At 40.8% G+C, this 21346-nt stretch overlaps 1 protein-coding gene across 6 annotated transcripts in view; it reads right to left on the reverse strand.

The window, feature by feature from the left end:
- Positions 1-21346, reverse strand: part of KLHL13 (kelch like family member 13) — a 108236-nt gene that overhangs the window by 53336 nt on the left and 33554 nt on the right. The window lies entirely within an intron of this gene.

The raw sequence follows: 21346 nt of genomic DNA on the forward strand, positions 1-21346 counted from the left end.
ACATTCTGCTCTTATTAACCTGATTTCTGACCAATGGTAGCAGGAAAAAAAAAATGGGTTTCATATGAAAATGAAACAACATACCTACTCAGAATACACTTGTCATCCTCTGAACATTCTTCTTTTGAGCTGCAACAATACAAATGGGATATAAATCTCAGCATAGCCTTAGGCCACGGCTAATAGAGATCAGTGACTAAATTCAGCAGCCTGTTTTCCTCCTGTGCAAGCTCTGACCAAACAATACAAGAATGCCATTATGGAAAAAGCCCATTGCAAAAAAATAATCAGTTCTTCTAATCCATAGTTAGGAAGGCAGAATAAAAGAATAAGTATAAACTGCTGCAGATTCCTGCATGCTCTTCTAACAGCTTCTGATTCAGGTTGCTCTCATTTTCCTATGCTTATTTCCAAGGAGGATGAGCAAAAATCTCATGCATTTTACAACATGCTGTGGGAACACAAATATCACTCTGTCTTCTGCAGTAGAGAAGCACAGAGTAGCGTGCTGCTAATAGCAGTCTTGGAGGGACGCTATCAACAATCTAATTCAGTGCCCCCCCTCTTGAACAGCTCACAAATTGCCTGAAGTACTGACGAAGCAGCCGGTCATGCAGGTGTCCATCAGGGACCACTCTGCAGCTCCGTGATCTATTTGGTGACCTCCAGGAGCTGATGACCGCGAGAGATGTTTAAAAGGCAAGCTGCTAAGAACAGCAATTCAGGCTCCACGCATAAGAAATGCATGTATGTAGGAAAAATGCAAAAAGCAGCAACTAAATCTTATCCACGAAACTGCCCAGTGGTTTAAAGGCATAGCACAATGCTCATTTAAAAACACAATGTGAGCTTACCAGCATCATAGATTAAACCAACACATTCAGGAGACTGATTCTACAGATTCCAGATTCTCTTCTATACATGGCAGGATGCACTACACCAAGCTAGATTTTCTACCCCATGGCTTTATTCTACCCCAGCACTATAAACAGCCTCTTTAAATACACCAGTAGAAGCTGGAAACCATGCCGGTATTTGCATTTCTCACTACTATACGAACCAGGCATTCTGTCAATTAAAAAAATTAAATAAAGAAATGTAACAGCACTGCTGAGAAGGGACTGTCAACACTTCCAATCTGAAGGTTTACTTTCAACTTTGTAACCAGACTGTAGGCATTTGTTCTGGGATAACACTTAACATTGCAGGATTTTTTTTATTTTTTTTTAAGTGTTCCCCTAGAACTTAACCAGGAAGTTTAAAGTACAGGAGCTTAAACACAAAACAAGATACAAGCTTATAAAGAGGTGCTCATCATATCATTTAACTCAAAACACAGTTTATGCTTCTTTGACATGCTGTTAAGGGACTAATTTCTTAGTACAGTACACTGAAAAAAAGATTGATGCTGCTGACACATGGCTTAAAACTGGCAACGACTAGTTCAGGGCAACTACAGTACTTCCTAAAAAACGAAAAAAATGTCATACAGGTGTACTTCCAGCATATGGTGCTGTTCTTTGCACCATGTCATCTTACAGAAAAACTACAGCTTTGCAAATGGTAAAGGATACAGTTTCAGTGGACGGGATCCTCACAAGAGTATAGTCATGTATTGGCATGCACACAAATATGCCTACCTAGCGTGTGCATTACAAGCAATGCACGCAGAAATCGTCAACCGACAGACTAAATCATGCCCTAGCTGAACCCATAGTTTAAAAATATGTTATGGTGAAAAAGTAATTGGATCTTGGCCAACACGCAGATTAGAACCAAAACAGAATTCACAAGCCAAAAGCTACACATATAGCCTTAAAACACAATGGGATGATACAGTTAAATCCTACCTAACGCCTAGTATAAACAGTCTAAATGCAAAGAGATTGGGATGCTTCCGCAGTGCCTGAAACAAGAGGGCTGCCTATAAAGATCTTGTTTAAAAGACCTGCAAAGATTAACAGAGACAATAAACAGACTAATTGTTTTTTGGGTGGTTGTATTTTTTTTATTTATTTTTTTTAAACAAATCTCAAAATGTCACCTGTGTCACTGGCTCAGGCAGCAGAAGTATGCTCATTAACAATGCAGCCAGTCCCCTCCCTTGACTCACATTACAGTAGCAATGAGGAGACCAACCTATTGCCAAGGAGCAAGACTCCATGGGTCACTTGAAAGTACGCATCCCACAAAGGTAATTCAATGCACAGAGCCATATAAGAACTTCATTAGCTATCCTGAGTACTTTTTTTCATTTGAAGGTAACGTAGTCTAATCAATTATTGTAAATTAAGAGAGAATAGGATGATTTTTATAGCACAGCTTATTGGCGATAGCTTTATAATAAACAATTTAGCACTTCTAAAGCATGTATATTCCCTCCTCTACTTAAACTCGTCTTTTAAATGCTGAGTGCACTAGTTAAGCCAATTAATGAAAATGTGTAGTCTGTCAAAGCAAGTTTTAGGTCTTGCTAGAAATAAACACATTTTTCAGTAGCAAAGTGGAACTACCTACTTACATAAACTAAATGGAGGCAGCGCGCTGTTTTTTCCCCAAGGTTTAATCATCCAATGCAAAGAATAGGAACAAATGTACACAAAACTGTTTCTCTAGTATCAAGATAGCTCAATATATTATTCAGCAACTGGAATCATGAAGTCACAGATTTCAGGGCACTGGCATAATTAATGGCGAATATGCAATCCTTGACCCAAACAGGAGCCTGCCATAAGAGGCAAACATTGCTTTTGTACGTAATATCTGAGGAAGCAAATTGGAGAGAGTCCCATGGAGGACAATGAAAATGGCTGTGGGGCTGGGGGACAGGACTGGTGAGGAGAGGCTGGGGGAACTGGGCTGATTTAGTCTGGAGAAGAGAAGACCAAGGGGGGACTGAACAGCAGCCTTCACCTCCCTGCAGGGGGTTGCAAAGAGCATGGAGCTGGGCCGTTCTCAGTGGGGGCAGAGACAGAACAAGGAGCAATGGGCTCAGGTTGCAGCAAGGGAAGTTGAGGCTTGATATTAGGAAAAACTCTGTAACAAAGAGAGTGGTGAAGCACTGGAGGAGGCTTCCCAGAGAAGTGGTGCAGTCTCCATCCTTGGAGGTATTTAAGCTCCAGGTAGACAAATCCTTGCCTGGCATGATGTACTTGGGGCTGGTCCTGCTTGGAGCAGGGAGCTGGACTAGATGTGACCTCCTGAGGCCCCTTCTCACCCTCATTTCCTATAATTTTTAAGAGACTAACAGGAAAAAGCATAGGGAAAGTATGCAGAGTGCAATTTTCCACACTGTTGTGCCAACCACTTTCAGCACAAACTGCAAATCCCAACAATTCAAGTCCTGGATTAATCTAGGCACAGAGAACTAGGAGTGGCTATGGTTATGGATGTTATGGCAACAGTGAGAGGTATACCTCCTACTGTCATGCACACCCTGGGCTAACAGAGTATTAAATATTTACTGGATCGTGAAAATAAAGGCCAGTAACATTATCAAAATGGAGCCCACATATAACAAAAGTAGCAGGCACAATAGCAGTCAAACACAAACAAGCACCAGTCAATGTCAACATTAATTCTGTAAAGAGAAATTCAGAACCACATTTGTTTTTCTGGTTTTCCAACCAATTTTTTTTTTTCTTAAAAAGAGAGAGAGAAAAGTCAGCTTTTCCAACCCAGCTTTCCATTTTAAACCTCTTACAGAGTACAAGAGTCAAAAAAGGATTGTAAAGTAGTTCACTTCCAACTAAATCTAGAAACCCAGCTTCAAATTACAATTTGCTTTGGTCTTTTGTGTGTTTATAACTATTAAGTTGCTGAACTGACACATGAATTACCACAAAACTAAACCAGAACTAAAGCTCGCAAAGCATGCCCATCAAAAGTCAAGAAACTCAAAACCTAACTCGTTTCAGGACCATCATAGTTGGTTCAAGGCACATGCCCAGAATCTGGGAGACCAAATAATGATGTGCAACAGTTAGCATCAGGGGTCCTAGTACTTTTAGTGTTCACACAATGGCTCCCTTATCCACCACTTCCCTGCCCCCTCGAACAGGACCTTCCTTTCCCTTTCCCTCTCCTCCATCCTGCAGACACCTTGGGGCCGGGGAGAGTTGCTTTTGAAGGCAAACAATAAGTACATTGCCTTGACAACACCGACTATATTACAGTCAGGCAATAAACCATTTTTTAGGTTACACAACTGGAAATGTTAATGCTGCCCATGGCAAATTAACTCCCGCAGTTGAGCCTGGGAATTGCTGCATAAAGCAGAGCCCTACTAAAATCAACGGGACTGCGTGCATTCTCCTTGCAGTGACTCCATGATATGCAAAACCATTCATTTTAAACTATGAGAGTGTGTGTGTGGCCATGTGAACTTGGTACTTCTTCTCTTACAATTACAGTGCATCAAGAGGTCCCAGACAAATGCATTACAAATTACTGCTCTTTCATTAAGCGGGGCTTCTTTTTTAAACCAGGAATTAAATAATAAAATAGTTGCAGACTTTTACTGAGAATTATACAATCTGCTTTGGATAGCGCACAGCCTTTCAGTGATTCAAAATACAATCAGAGAAGAATTTTTGCAAAAAAAATAAAAAAAATCCCTCTCGGGGTAACAATGAATGCAGATGCCAGTACATTCTTAAAACAACTGCGTTTCTAGACATCACTAAGATGCTTTTTTTTCCTGAAAATATGGCAGAAGGAAATTTATGACAGTTATCTTTGAAACATGATTAATTCTTTTAAACAGTCTTGGCCAGCCCAAAGAGAGTAATGAGGAAGGAACTACCATGACTGGAGAAGGGTAGGATGGGAACAAGGAACGCAAGAAAAAACAGGTTTGGAGACAAATCCTACTGCTGTCACAAGGCTATAATGGGACAAGCGCTGTCTCTATAGCAATGCAAGCAGAGCTACTTCCAAATAAGGGAAAAAAACCCCAAATCCTTAAAAATTAAGTAAAAGCATCAGTCCGACTTCCATTCAAGGCATGCATCACATGTTTAACACAAAATACTGCAGCTTGTCATCCACCCACTCAGCAGTTTTCCCACAAACTAGGAACTTGCTGCAGTAACATTTTAGGATGCACCATTTCAGAGAAAGCGACTTTGTATGCACACACATACAATGAAGCCCTTTATCGGACTAGGAAGCCTTTCCTTCAAAGAACAGAGCCGTTTCTCCTTCTTCGCTCCCTTCCAAGACCTGTCCCATAGGAAAGGTTTCTTTGGGGACTTTCTCAGCTAGGTTTCAGACCAGCAGACTATATGGCATACAGCTTGACTAAGATGCTTAGTTTCTAGTTGTCTGATGCACCTGATGACGTGAACGTGAGATCAGGAACGCTTGTGCTCTACACATATCTTATTTAGTTAGTCTATAAGGTGCATATCTACCCTGTCTTCTGCCTGGTTTCCAATCAGCAAACCCCCAAGTCATAATGGACTGTCCTGTTACCTTATGTAAGAATTGCCAGATGGACACGACAGAAAATGACATCGTTGAAAGGGGTTAAATTAAGGGAAACCACGAGCTTTGTTTGATAGCTCTGGGAATATCTGAAACATACTCTAGACAGCAACACCCAGATGGTAGAAATCCCATTAACAGCAGACACTCAGAAATATCATATTAAAAACAAGCAAAATATTGCATGTCAGGTACCCACATACCAGAAATGGGGGGAAAAATGGCAGAGCACTATGTTTCTGGGGGGAGAGTGCTTAGGAGAATTAAACAAGCAATACCGGATGTATTAATACAGAACATGTTTTGTAACCGCGCGTTATGGTTAGAGAAGTTATACTGGTACATTTCCTCAATAAATATATTAAATTGAGAGAGCAAGCTGTTGAACCCAAGTAGCTTATTTTCTTAAAGTTCTTGCTGTTACTTGAGTTTTATTTTGCCACAGACATTCAAAAGCAACACAAGCCCTCAGTTGAACTCTCTACTTCGTCTTGTACCTAAGTAAGAGCAAACTGAAAAAAATACCTGCAGTCAGTAGCACAGTTAGCCCCAGGCATGAGCCCGGGGTGCTGACAGAGCAGGGGTGCACGATTCAGCAGCTATGGCCTCCAGCAGCTAGAGCAGGAGGGAGCAGCTGGGAGCCAAGGGGACTTGAGGTTCTGGAGGAAGAGGGGGAGAATGAAAGAGAAAGTGGGAGCTTACAGCCAGGGGGTTAATCCCATCACTGAATTACACTGCTGTTGAGCATGGCTTTCGGCAGAGCCCTCAAGTCCTCCAACCAGCATAACCCTGGTTAAGGGGTCCTGCCTACTCCCTCCTGCTCTGCCCATACTGCAGCGGCCCCCTGGAAGGTACGCCTCTTCTGCCCAGGGCACCAAAAATATGGGTTACACCTCTACCTCCCCAGTCGTGCCCTCCAGAGGTTATACAAGGTTTTCTGTAAGAGGCCGTCACTTTTGGATCAAACTTCATAACCTCTCTCTCAAACTGCTACGTAATCAGATTGCACCACAGACACAATCAAAGCCTCTGTTTCACTCTGGCACATTCTCTTCTGTAGGAAGCAAATGCATAAATTAATTTCCACAATACTCTAGTTTTTCTACCTTTTTTTATACAAAGACTTAGGGAAAACATACATCCATTTAACTCTGCTGGCTATATGTGGCTGAGCAAGAAATGCTTTTGCTTTGCATTTATATTAAAATCACTGAGAATACTATGCTCATCTTCAAGGTGATTGTGTGCATATATTTAACAGTTTTCAAAGACTTTTGAACGCACAGACTTTGAGCACAATCACAGCAGCCAGGTTGGGCCAATTATTTTTAGCAGTGTCAAAGCAAAAGTTGGCTTTATTAGGTCAATCTGTGAACTACAAAGGATTTTTTTTTTTAAAGTAAAAACTTCTCTGCAGCTGTTATGGTCTATTGGTCGAACCATTCCACTGACTAAAACATGCCTGAGCACATTCATCCAACAGACCAGAACGATTTGAAAATATTAAAGAGGTTGATGATTAAGGAGGTGAAGAAAAGGGGTAGATGGAGGGGTGCCAATCACGAGGGATGTAAATATTTCATCTACTATAGACATAAATAGTTAAAATCTTGTCCCATAGTTTTTCCTTTAGATGCTCATAATTTACCTGACCTTAGTAGTTTGGCTGAACTCCATAGCTTATTACTACTCTCACCTACTATAATGCATTTTGGCTATACTGAACTAACATGGAGATCAAGACCCAACTAAGGAAATACTCATGCAAAACTAATATGGAAGAATATGGCAGATTAATTGCATTAATTTCTATGGCAATTAAAATAGGTGATCAGCTATTTCAACAGAATGGCAACAACTTACTTGTTTTAAACAAAAGAATTACCTTTGCCAGTTGTACCTGTAACCCTTATCCCATCTGCAACACACCCCCACACTGGGTAGACTAGAGGAGAACAAAGCTACCATAACATACTGCATCCAACTTCTCTGCTGCACTCTTCTGGAGCTCTTCCATGTTTACTGAGGTTTTTAAGTCGTCAATATAATGCAGTGTGCAAAAAGGAGTATGTGCCGATCAGTTTTACTTACTCATTTCAACCAGTCTTAGACAGAATTAGGTACAGATTACAATGGAGCAGCAGCTCTGCTGTGTTATGGTTAAGCCTGCCTCTGTGCTGGTATAATTGTATACCAAATGCTTGAACAGTAGGCATCAGACCAGAGATTTAACATTGATCCAACTTCCTTATATCCACCAGTACAGCTAGAGCCTTCCACAGGCCATAACAGATGGCAGATTTTGCCCACACCAGACAAAGGATAGGTTTTACTCCAGCTAACTCAATATTTCCCCTATTACTTATGCAAAATGTATTTATTTGATGTAGCTGGTTACAGTCATCTTGGGCAGAACCGAAATCTAATCTCAATCTCTTCTGCTAATCCAGACAAAACCATTGTGGCTGCAACTAATCCAGTAACACGCTAGATTACATCATCTGGGTGCCAAATGGCAATGGACAACACAGCAATTGTTGTTGCATTTTAAACGCAACCAACCAAAGAAGCCTCATCTGCCACAATTTTGCAGTCCATTCTGTGATAAAAGTATCTATCAACCCTACCTCTAAAGAGAACTATAAACCAGCTCATGGTTTCACCGAAATAGCCTATAGATTTTGCTGTCAAGAGGCCTTGATTAACTATTACAGGACCAATTGCAAAGGCTGGGTTAGGGTTTCATGCACCTCTCCTGGGAGATAATGACGGCATAAACTAGTAGGTATCCAAATCAGAACCACTGTGTTATGCCTGGATAATGTCTGATAAATATGGGCCAAGAATAATGTCCTGAGAAGCCAGAAACAGTTAGTGATCTGTTCGATAAAGGCCACCCAGTCCTCTAACACCACCCTTGAAGGGCACTGGTTCCATGTTGCAGCAGACACAACTCAGTACTGATGGAGAGAAGCTGAAGTCATCTCTAGAATAAGAAAAGGATGAACATTACATAGGAGGACAAATAAAAAAAATGAAACTCATTTAATCTTAAATGGTTTCCCACTCTCCTCCCTTAATAAAAGCCTCTGTCTATACACTGTAGGTGGCTGAAAAGTAGAGCATGCTTAACCCCTTCATGTTGGTAGGAGGCAGAATTCTCTGGTCTCCCACCCAAAAGACTCTTCCCTACTGGGAAGAAATGGTGAGAGTCTACACTAAGCACATCCCTTCATTCTCATCCCTGGTCTTTAGTGAAGTGCTCAATAGCCTCTACCTTGCTCATAATGTTTGAAAGCTCCTTGCAATGTTGAGCTATGCATTTTCATCCCTTTCCCAACACTATTTCCAGCAGTGGCAGAGAAACCTAAGAGAACCAGTTAGTTTTCCAAGTTCCTCCTGCCTGGAAACACCACCCCCCCCCAACAGGGTTTTTTGCAGATTGAGAAATATTCCCATCCTGTGCATGTACATAAGATCATTTCTGCAACCATAAATACTACGAACGTGCATAAAATCTGAAAGTTTAGATTTTGCAGATGCTGGAACCCATTCAAAGATGTCCATTTACTGCAAGAAAGTGAATTTCACAAACATAGCTTATGAGGGCTGAAAAAGTTTTCAGAGTAGTAGTTATTTCATCAAAGAAAATAGAAAGCCATTGAATATATCCATGCTACACACAATCAGGCGTGACTTATGCCTCCTAGAATGGTCTATGAGTACATAAAAAAACATTGTTAAAACACTTAAGAGACAAAATATTTTATAGCTGAACCAATAGTTGCACTGTTAAATTAATGTTTAGTTTATACAAAAATGACTAACCAATTTGCTCTTAAATAAAGAAATAATAAAGAAAATCTAGTGAGGTTTTAATTTGTTGTAGTGTTAAAAATATTAATGTGGAAATACTACTGTTTCAGGAAAGAATTAAAATGGCTCAATTTATCCTGAAATGTATAATCACAAGCCACTTTGAATTTATTTGTCTTCAAGTGTCAAAAGGAAGCCCCAAGGAAGGAAAGAAATTTAATTCATTAATTATGAAAGCAACAGGAGTAAGAGCCGTGATTTCTCTGAAAAATTCAAGGGGGTGGGGGAATCAATGTTAAAACCTCAAAAAGAAAGATGCAAAGCAAATGATTAGAGCTCCAGAAAGGAAACAAAAGGGAAGGCTGGAAGAATGGAATGATTTAGTTTGAAGAAGAGAAGACTGAGGAAGGATTTGACAGTATTATTGTTGCAGCCATGACCATCCAGACTGCACAAGAGAAATGGGATGCTTGTCAATATTCATTATTGAACCAACTGGATAACTGGGAGAGATGTTAGACAGGTTTCCAGGCACAAAAAGGTCCTTCCCACAGATCTGGGAAATCAGCAGGTACTGCTTAAGCTAAGTGTGAGGAAAAACAATTACCTTGGTTTAACCCTATTATGTAAATGAAAGCGGTCACTTAAAAGGGAAATGGGTAGTAAACTGGTTAGCAAAGAACAGTCCTCAGAAGTAGTTACAGCTGAAATAGATTAAATAATTATGTCAAATTACAACACCATTTAAACAAGGAAATGGACCTTATTACCTACAGAGCAGCTTAGCAGAGCGAGCAGGTAAACTGAAATGAACCATAAGTGCCATTGTTTGTGTTAAAAACTCCCTGGTTTTCAGTGTCCAGTAAAGTCATGGGTTTTCATTCCCAGAAGGTGGGGTGCAGTTTTTGCTAGAGAGCCAGGGCTGTGAGATCAGAGATGGAGAGGCCGGTCGGTGAAAGGTGCTCTCACACCGGCAGTATTTTCCAGGATCAGGATCATGGCAATAAATGTGTAGGATCCATGGACCTGGATGGTTTTCTTGCCTGTTGCGCTGATTGTGGGCCCAGTTTTGCATTTATAAAGTCTTTAAATAGAAAAAAAAAAAAGCACTTTTATGAAGAAGAACCTGGCAATCAATTTTTCTGTGTCCACAGAGGACAGGAGTAATAGTCACAGATTTAAACTGGAACAAGGTAGATTTAAGTTAGATACCAGGGAGAATTTACCAAGTCTTCAGGCAGTTAACCAGTGGAACAGATTACCTAGGGAGGCTGCAGCATGTTCCTCTTCGGAAGTGGTCAACTGAAAGTTAGACACGTCTGTCTGGGATAGATTAGACGGGCAATCCTGTAGGACTTGGAAGGTATCTTCAGAGGTTGCCTAATCCAAGCCCATTTTTCCATGATTCTTTGAATTATCAGCCTTTTTAGACTCAAGGCACCCCCTCCATAACTTCTGTAAATCAACCAGCAGTGCATTACAAAAACTAACTCATTTATTACAGTGCTTACCTTTTTGCAGAGGGGCCAGGCAGGGACAAGCCTGAGCTTGCATTTATCTGTTTATTTCCTCACAACCTCATGGCACCCTTGAAAAGATCTTGTAGCATCCCAGGGTGCCAACAACACCCGGGTTGAGAATTACCGCTTTAAAGTTTCAAATAAATGAGCTGCATCCAAATTTGTTATAGTGAAAAATGAATTCATTTTCAAAGGCAGATTTTAGAAGTAACGGTTTCGGTATTCATTCAGCAGCCTGATTCTAAGTTTCAAACTGCACATCTTGCATCCTTTATTTAGTGAAAATGACAGCAAGTAATTAATGATAACAGAAAACCAAATCAGTTCAAGTTTCCTTGCATGAAAGAACTTCAAAGTAACATGAAAAGTTGTTAGACGTGGCAGTTTCCAGGGACAAAATTATATTGAGATTTTAATAGCTCTCTGTTGATTCCATGAAAATGCAGAATAGTATTAATACTATGATGCTTGAATCTGCAAAACCAGAAAGATCTGGCCAGAACCTGTGCAACTGAAGTGACTATATTTTAAAAATCTTACCCATGACAACTTCTAAGCAAAAAAAAAAAAAAAATTAAATGGCTTGGGAGTCTATGGCCTAATTTCAAATGATTAGGGTTCTTAGGAGCTCAAGTCTCACTGAATTCTAAGCAACTTTTGCAAATGACACTAAGTGCTCTTGGAAATTTCCCCAAAGCCTATAATTTATACCCTCAGTTTCCACTGATAAGTCGCCATTAGAGAACACAACTGAACAGTCTCAGCCAAATGTCCTTTGTCTGGTTTTGCAAGGACATGGGATTGATTGTGTCATACCTCACACCCTCACCCCCGTCCAACTACCACACTCAAGTACGGAAGGTGGGGATTTCTCCAAGCTGGGAAAGAAGAGCATGCTGCGACCCTCAGAGAACCTGGAAGCCAGAAGAGAGGTACAAGTTGCACAGGTGCAGATCACTTGATTTATGTGATTGTAGGACACAAGACATGGGTTTGAAATCCTGCAGACATAGAAACCACAGATGGGGCTGTCCTTCGGCAAACTGGTACTCTTCCAAGCAGAGCTCCAACAGCAACTCCTGGCAGCTGCTCATCTACCTTGAGGTTTTACATGGTGTCCCTTCTCTTAAAGTCCTAGTCCACCAGCATATGAATGGAGCTTTTAGGAGCATTAATGTTACTTTAAAGAAAGTCAGGACAGGAACGAGACAAGGCAGAAGGGAAGCTCTATTAGGACAGAGGAAGCAGCAGGGAAGATCTGTGCTATTTATTACTCAGGTTCATACTTGGAACAGGTATTTTTCTGATTGCTGAAAAATTAACAGCAGTGAGCAGGACTTCCCCTCCTCTCTCTCTCTGACCATCTCCTTCTGCTACTGCTCTTACCACCATGGTCCATGTCTTTGCTAGGAAGTGAAATGCATTTTAACCTTAAAGCTTCTTGGAACTGAAGCTAGTGCAGCATGTATCGGTTGCTAGGAAATAACTCGCATAACCTCACTTCTCCATCATCTATAAGGGGTACCTTCTGGTTCCCACGTAGAGTCTAAAGGCCTTAAATTTGACCATAAATCCCTAATGACACGAAACTTGTTTGCTTTGAACCACCATTTCTTACAGAAATGCAATGTCAAAACAGCTGCAGTCGTGGTGAGGCACCTCCACTGGAACCATATTCAATCTGAGCACATGCCAAAGGAGCTGAATGCCCCAGCTAAGTCCCCCTCACCCATTTATTCAGAACCAGCCAAACATACCGGCATCAATGTCTCATTGCAAAGCACACCTCCTTCCTCAGCTTGTATGCAATGGGGAGTCAGTGCTAGAAATGGTCATGCTAAGAATTAGAAGTTGCAGGACCAGGTTTGATAGCTGCAGGGAAGCCCTGGGTTTACTTCCATTTGTGCTGTTACACTTGCATTTTTAATCTGGAGTAAACATGCCTAGAGCTCTGAAGATCTGCCCTTGGATTTAAGCAATACATACTGCAAGGCTCTGCATGAACTAAAAAACTGAACACACCCCAAAGTGCCTTCCCCATTAACGTCATCCCCAAACACCTAGGGAATTAAGTAAAGAAAATCATTGCACCTCTCTCCATCAAGCACTTATCTTCCACATTTGTACCCCATGGATGACCAACATACATTTGCTTCCTCCCTTTCATTCACACACACTGTTATAGCAAATGCACAGCTTTAACTCTTGCAATGTCAGTCTTCCAGGATTTGATGTCTGAGGTATGCTCACTGTTAAGCAAACTACACAGAATACAGGGAAAAAAACATTTTAAACAGGAAAAGAAACATAAATCAATCTGAGGGGAAAAATGAGATGTAATCCGTATACACAGAATTTGCAAAGGGATGGTCCCTGCAGTCAGCGCTCTCAAGAATAAGGCATTTCAGAGATCGGAAGATTGTATGTTATAAGTAAATGTAGACTGTTAAAGGTTAAAGTTAAAAATCTACAGTTTTGTACCAATATCCATGTATCCCAGATTTCATAGACACTCGGGCTGGAAGGGACTCCAGAGGATCATTGAGTACAGCCCCCTGCCCCAGGGGCGGGAAGATCTCTAATAAAGTTATAATAGTCTTTTCTACAGAACAATTATAGTTCAGCACCTAGCCCAGGAATCCCCACTGTGAATCTTAAAGCAGGTCAAGAGGAGGCAGGTGAAGGGAGGGTAGCAGATAAGCAAGACATAAGGGTACTCGGGCGAGGGGGGGGGCGGTGTAAGAGACTGCAGCTGTTCAAAGCAGGCTGATGAACCAGCACAGGTGAGGGAGCGTTCATGTTTCAGTGCTTCTTTCTGTGTTTGTGCTGAAGGTGGCTTATTTTGTCCAAAAAAACAGTGCTCTCTATTGATTCCCTTTGGTGTGAATACTAGTATTATCCACCACCACCACCACTTATAACCTCAGATTAGAGCTAGCTCCTGTCTAAAACATAGTCTAGAAGTCCCTGGGCCTGACCCTGAAGGTGCTTAACTCTTCGACTGCGTTTTACAGACAGATAGCTAAGAAAGTACATCTGAAAAAAGAACCAGCCTTTGAAAGTGGCTGACTCAAACCACAGGGTTGTTCCAACTTTCCAGAAAACTCAGGGGTTTGGCCACAAGATTAAGAAGTGTAGCTTTTGATGCCGGCTGATGAACATTTAACCCACGCACAAAGGCATTAAATCCCTAATTTATGACCAAATGTCAGTATATAACTAGGGAGTCACTACTGACTCCACAATCCTGCACGGAGTCTGGAAATGGAGTAGTACCAAGTTTTATTTAGGCACATTACTGTTTATTCCACTGTGAGACCACTAATCCTAGCATTATCTTTGTCATTCTTTGTCGCTTGCCTTTTATGTATAACCTCTGCAGTAGCTGGAGCAAAGATTTAGAAAACTGGCATTTGCCCTAAAAGTGCTAATCAAATTCTGATAGCCTTAAAAAAATTCTGTTTAATACACAGTGAAAAGCCCTGCGCCCCTGATACTCAGTAGATCTTTTTATGCCTTCTAAGGCTGTGAGAACAACCCTTTGCTTGCTTTGCTGCAAAACAGGAAGGCATAAAACACAAAATTCCAAAACATAAGATTACAAAACACAAGCATGTACAATGAACTATACAAATATACTGCTAATGTACTCCTAGAAATATTTACTGCCAGTTCAGGGTTCTCTCAATAGAAACTTACACAAACACTTCCTTTCAACAACACAGGCTACAAATCTAGACTAAGTTAAAGTTATTTAAACAATTACATCAACACCAACAATGTAGACCTGCTGCTCAATATCAAATGCTTTAGATGGTTAACTAAAGATTTCCTTTAAAAAATAATTTGGACCATATCAAATTAATTTGTAGCACACGGAAAATGGGATTTGAATACTAGTTTAATACTAATCTTAATTCATGTGAATTAATATTAATTTATCTGACATTGTTTTCACTCGCTCCTATATACATTTCCTTATACTTAGGGCACATATACCTAGGAATCCCCACATAGCTTGAACATTCATTTAACACATATTCAAAGATCTGCTTTGCAGTAAGATATAGTTTCTGCATTACCTTACTACTAACTCAAGACAACTTGCACCTCAGCTGCCCTCTGAACAGCCTGAAACACTTCAACTCACTTGTAAGGTAGACAAGCATTAGTGTTAATTTTCCAATTAGGAAACAGGCAGAGTTTTGAGGACTTACCCACTAGAATACAGAAAATCTGTACAAAAGCCCAGGGAAAAGTTAAGTCTCCCAGCCCCAAGCGTGACAAATTTGCCATTCCTCCAGTCCTATGATCCAATTAGAAATCTAACTATTTTAACCACAAAAAAAAAAAGCTTGTTATAAAAATGAACACAAATTCCCTCATGCAGGAACTGCATTTTGAAAGAGAGCACAGAGTATGTTTTTGAAAACTCTCCCTTAAATTTAAAAGGCCAAATTGATCCAGCTTTCTTTAGATCAAAATGTTAATGTTTGAATAAGATTAGGTGTGCCAAGCCTCCTTTAAAATGCAACTATGCATAGTATTTTTGATACTATGTTTTAAGTGTCTTTTAGAAAAATCAGTTATGCCACCCTCTGGTGACTATGTGAACTACCTTACTAAACAAAGCATCTCTTATTTCATAAAACCCTATTTTAATGAGGTCAAACTCTACCAAGGGTTTAAAATAGGACCTAGTGGAAGTGGCAAGACATTTTTCCTTTAGATCTGATCAAGATTTATAGACATTAAAGTAGTTTACTCTTCTCCTATAGCATGGAGGTACTTCAGTTGCTTAGCTAACCTTGCCCATAATAGGTGAAGCCTGCACCATTGAATTTTAACATGGGTTAGCAGTGCCAATGCTTTTGCTTGTTTTAGAGACGATATGGAACTGACATTTGGGTGACATTTTTTAGCCATCTGGCTGTTGATTTTAATAGGCTTTAATTATAATTATACCATTTTTCCTGAGATTTTAGTAAAGAGGTACGGGGCAACTACACTAACACAGCGCAAGGAAATAAGTAGCAGAATACAGTGCAAAGAACTAATTCGGATCTCAGAGGTTTTTTTAAAGGGTAATGCACTGGGAATCAACTTGAGTTTTCTGCGAAGCTGTGCAACTGATTCACTCCTGTTTTATACAAACTACTTAATTTCCAAGGGTTTTTCTCCCTTGGCTAAATGGGGATAATGCTTATCTTTGTAGAGTCATTTACAATTTGAAGATGAAAAGTGCAGTGTAAAAGTGCTAAGTACTTTTAACACCTCTCTACACTGGGAGATCTAGGACTGAGGATTAACTCTAGTAGATTATGCCCAAGCACCCAGCCCAAGCATCATTAATGCTAATCTAGAAACATGAATACACTGGAGTACAGATAAAACTGCGAACACCTTTGCCTGTTTTGTATCTGAAGCTAAGCAAGCTAATATTGGTCAGATTAAACTGCAACACCGTGCCTGGAATTTTCTGGTTGTTTTCGCAGTTTCTGCAGAAGCTAAACTTGCAGTTTTTTGCCTTGTAGTTTCCTACAAATCTTTCCAATAAAAGCAGCATGGCATCTTCAGCCAAACAAACAAGCAAGCAAGCAAAAAGAATATTTGATCTGACCTCATTTTCTACAATTAACTTTGAAATGAGTCCAAAAATTTGTCAACACTAATAATGTTTCGTTACTGCACAGTTCACCATAAACCTCCGACAATTCTTGGTTTTTAGGTAAAAGTCAGAGCCTAAACATTTTCCTCTCAGTTGGCTTCCCCCCACATCTCATTCCGGCCTCATGTAAGATGGCTGTTTCTATCAACACAGATTTTCGTGTTCATCTTTGTTCAACTTGATCTAAATTGAATAAGATCAAATTTGTTTAATAAACAAGCATGTGACCAAGCTCAGCTACTAATACAATAGTGGCAGGCTTAACAATGTGACACTCATATTTTAAGAGGCATGAGTAAGTAAAGTTCTTAAATGGATTTCAGGGCTGTTGGTTGCAGCCATGTTGGTCAAAGGACACAGGCAGACAAGATTCATTGTGTAAATGTAATATCTTTTATTTGACCAACTAAATAATTGGGAAAAAATGTTCTTTACAAGCTTACGAGCAATTGGAAAAAATGTTCTCTCTCCAATCTCTCAGTTCTAATCCTCAAAGGGAATTCACAAAACACCTTTCATAGACGAGCCTACGAACTTCACTTCATAAATCTACTGGATATCAAAACTCATGGACTAAATACAGACATTGGGATTTATGGCACATTATAACCTGCCTGCCATCTGATAACCCCAGGCAACCTCTCTACATTTTACCAGCAACAGTCTATCACCAGGTCTACATTTCCACCTTTCCCCGGCACCTACATATCTCAGACTATCATCTTTTATCCCCTCTGACTTTCCCTGCTGCACACTTGCATTTTCACAGACCTGAATTATGCATATTGGCTTAAGCTTCTACCCCGCCCAGGAGAGCATACAAACACCAGTAAACTCCCACTATGGCTGAAAAAGGGCGTTTGTGCCCAAAAGCTTATGAAGAACAATTTTTTCAATTATTTTGTTGGTCTAATACAAGATCTATCACATTTACCCAAAGAACCTTGTCTAAGTGGATTTCAAACATCCCAATAAGCAGGGGTGTCAAACATATGGCCTGCAGAGCATCTCCATCCAGCCCACCGGAGGACACTGGAAATTCAACCCTTTTTCCTTGGCTCATCCCTGTCAGACCCTGGACCCTCACTGCTGTGACAGCCACTAAGGCAGCCTTCATGCCTCAAGTTGGATCCAGACTGCAAGGAACCCCACAGTCCAGATTCTACCCAGGGCCCCCCCTTACTTTGGCACCCCTGTCAGTAAACATGCATATATTTCCATTAATTATAGTATTAAAATATTGGTAGTATGAGTTTTTGGAATGACCTGATGTCTTCCCAAAAAATTGGAAGACAAGGCCTAGTTAAGCAGACAAGTTCTTTTGATAAACCTGGTATCTTTTATTAGACCAACTCAAATAGCTGGAAAAATTCTTCTCAGCAAGCTTTTGGGCACAAACACCCTTCATCAGGTTAAGGAAGTGTCTAATGCAGAGGTGGACAAAATGCGGCCCGCAGGCCAGATCTGGCCCACGGGGCCCCTAAAAAAAATTTAAAAATAAATATTTATCTGCCCCTGGCTGCCTGTCCTGTGGCCCTCGATGGCTCATCAAACCTCAGTAAGCGGCCCTCTGCCCAAAATAATTGCCTGCCCTGGTCTAATGCATTCTTATACTTGAAACACATTCGTACATGTTGAAAAAAATAACATCTTGGCTCCTATGGCTATTGAAACAATTACTTTGCACATAGACCAGAAAAAGTTCACAACATGCAGTGGAAAACAAGGGCAGCAAGCTGCAATTGGAGGAGACCTTACTTTAGGCATAACAGCTTCAGAAACAATGGTGCAATGATAGATTTTTATTTAACTGTAATATGCTGAATGGTAAAAAGAACTATAACAATATAATGTTACTACTGCATTATTAAACTGAGAGGAAAATAGTGCTTGCTATAAGGATGCACAGGTTCTTTTCTTTCAAAAGAAAAAGAAAGAAGATAATTTAGGGCAAGCATAATATAACCGCTCCAAATCAAGGAAGAAACACTGCTGCATACTGCATAAGCTACAATCTGCAAAAATGCTGTCCTATGGGCCTGGCCAAGGAAATGTTGCAGTGATCAGCCTTGTGACACCGAGTGATTGCTGCTGCTCCAAGACGGCCGAGTTGTGCAAGCAGAAGTATATATTTTCAAACATTCAAAAGTATTTGATAGCTGCATTTTTTTTAACAGTTTAGCAAAGCACCTAACTCCTCATTAGGGACTGTTGAGCTAAAGATCAGTTGTCAAGGTCTAGCCAACGTTTTGGCTCAGCAACAAGAAATTTAAACTCTCATTCAGTCCGCTCTTACATAATTCAAGTCTGAAACCACTTGATAGCGGAAGCCACAGGGATGTCCCAAGCGATCTTGCCATGGCATTTATAGGAAGCAGAGAAAGGTAGCAAGATACTTCTAGGTTTTCTGCCCAATAACGTTTGTGATGGTGTCCAGGTACTCAATTCCAAGGGATTCAGACAAAGCAATCACACTTGGCTGAAAAGGCCATAGATAAGTACGCTTCGAACATTTTAATGCTGGAACCGCTGCCTTTTCAACGCCAACATGTTTGTTACTGTCTGTGGAATGAAGCCGAGACTACCACCTCTCCAAGGAGATAGGAATATTTGCCTAACGGTCTTCAGAAGCACCACCCTCTTCTATGGCTCCTAACTATTTACATGTAGATTTAATACACCATTATAGTTAATACGCACCAATGGCAGGCAAAGAATCATTAGCTCAAAACCTCACAGCATCACATATAGAAAAGCCTTCCGAATTTGCTTCATGGTCTTGGTCAACACAATACAACAGAGAAGGGATCTCTCACTTCCAACGCGCTTTCCCCACCAAGCACATTTCCACCAGAAATTACATTAACTAGTCAAGATAAGCTTTATGAAATCAGACTGCTAAATATGATCTCAGGAATGTAACTGCAAGAGGAGTGAAACAAAGGAAACTACATCCCTGTGGTTAATAGCTAGGAATTGGCAGGTACCTACAAACAGTAATATAACATACACTCATTCTTAGCTCCCCCCCGACACACACACACACACACACACAACCTCACACCAGCATTTCTATAATCAGAAAGTTTGTGATTCACGACAACAGGGAATAAAAAGGATGTAGCAAGTAAAGGCAAAGTGCAGAGAGGAAAGGTGCTTGCATTCCTACCTCAGCTGATCATCAACACCTTGCTGGAGGGAAAACAATTGCTGGCAAAAAGCACTGCATCTTTTACACAATAAATTATATTGTATCCCGGAATGAACTAAATCCCTATTGTTATCCTGGAAGGAACTTTTGGCATTTATGAACGGTGACAGTAACTGATTCAAGGAGAAAACTCTAATTTGTTGTGAGGAAAAACCTCCTCTTCAAAGCCTAGTATACAAGTGGGCTAAAACAACTTGTTAAAATAATTAATCCTAGAGATCACAAGTAATTAATAGGTTGCCCTGGGACCACAGCTAGCAAATCAGATACTTCAAAGCAAACAGTTTATCTGCAAAAATCAGAATTTAACTACTTTACTTGGCAATTCTCCGACAACAGATAACATCAACAACACAAAGCCATAAGGAAACTACATTTCTGATGGTCCTTCAGGCTATAATGATGTTATCATGTGATGAAGAAATATAACTGAAAGGGCTCAGATGCTCATTTGGACATAAGTACACACTAATGTATTTGCAATTTTCATTCAGAATTCAGACTCTCCAATTTTGCTGTGCTGAAGTTCTTTTAACAATCAGCTGTGAAGTGGCTCAGCGTCCTCAATGTTATCTTAATGTAAGTGGTCTCATAACCTGGGAGTTTTTATACAGCTGTAGGACAAAGCCTCTACCGTCCCTAGATCTCACCAGCATGAATACAATTATTCCTACAGTGTGCAGAGTAGATAGATGCATTGCCTAACTTCACATTAAAATGACAGACTCATAGACAACGAGGGCTGGAAGGGAGCTCAGGAGGTCACATTTCGTCCAACCCCCTGCTCAAAGCAGCATGAGTCCCAACTACATCATCCCAGCCAAGGCTTTGTCTACCTGGGTCTTCAAACCTCCGAGGACAGAGATGACACCACCTGTATGGGTCACCTCTTCCAGTGCTTCACCACCCTCCTAGGGAGAAAGTTTTTCCTAATATCCAACCTCAACTGTCCTTGCTGCAAATTGAGCCCACTGCTCCTCGTTCTGCCACACTGAAAACAGTCCAGCTCCATCCTCTTCAAACCCCACTTCAGGTAGTTGAAGGCTTTTTATTACATCCCCGTGGTAATTACCATGCTCCAACAGACCCCAGCACCTCGTATATCAGCATCCCTGCACTTAAAAATGGTGGCGGGGGTGTTTTAACTAAACTCGTCGAATGAGTTAAACGATGAGCTTTAATTAAAGCACCCCCACTGCCGTTTCTAAGTGTGGGAATGCTGATGCAGGAAATGCTCTGGGTGCTTTAATTAGTGCAGTTCTCAGATGCATTCTAATTAAAGCGCCCCCTCCGCCTACCCCGCACTCCTGGAGCACGTATATAAATGCCCTTAGTCTAGAAATCTTCTCTGACTGCCCCCCCCTGCATGGCTGTGAGTTGCTGCTAGAGGCCTGGTGAGCAGAAGCAGACCAGGAGCTACAGCTGCGAGCTGCAATTCGAAGGCTGCTGAACCAAGACAGGCTTCTATCCCTGCTCCAGGGGCACGAAAGACTCTGGGATACTGGAGGACTTCAACCGAGGCAGCACATCTGCAGGAGATGGCCACACCTTAATGGAACGGGAACTGGGTGATGTGGATCAGATATAATCGTGCCCTAAAGTGCCGCAACTTTGAGCCGCATCACAAATGCTTAAAACCACTTT

The sequence above is a fragment of the Crocodylus siamensis genome, chromosome 8 (assembly GCF_052110815.1).
Source record: "Crocodylus siamensis isolate JL-2025a chromosome 8, ASM5211081v1, whole genome shotgun sequence".
NCBI classification, from domain to species: domain Eukaryota; kingdom Metazoa; phylum Chordata; order Crocodylia; family Crocodylidae; genus Crocodylus; species Crocodylus siamensis.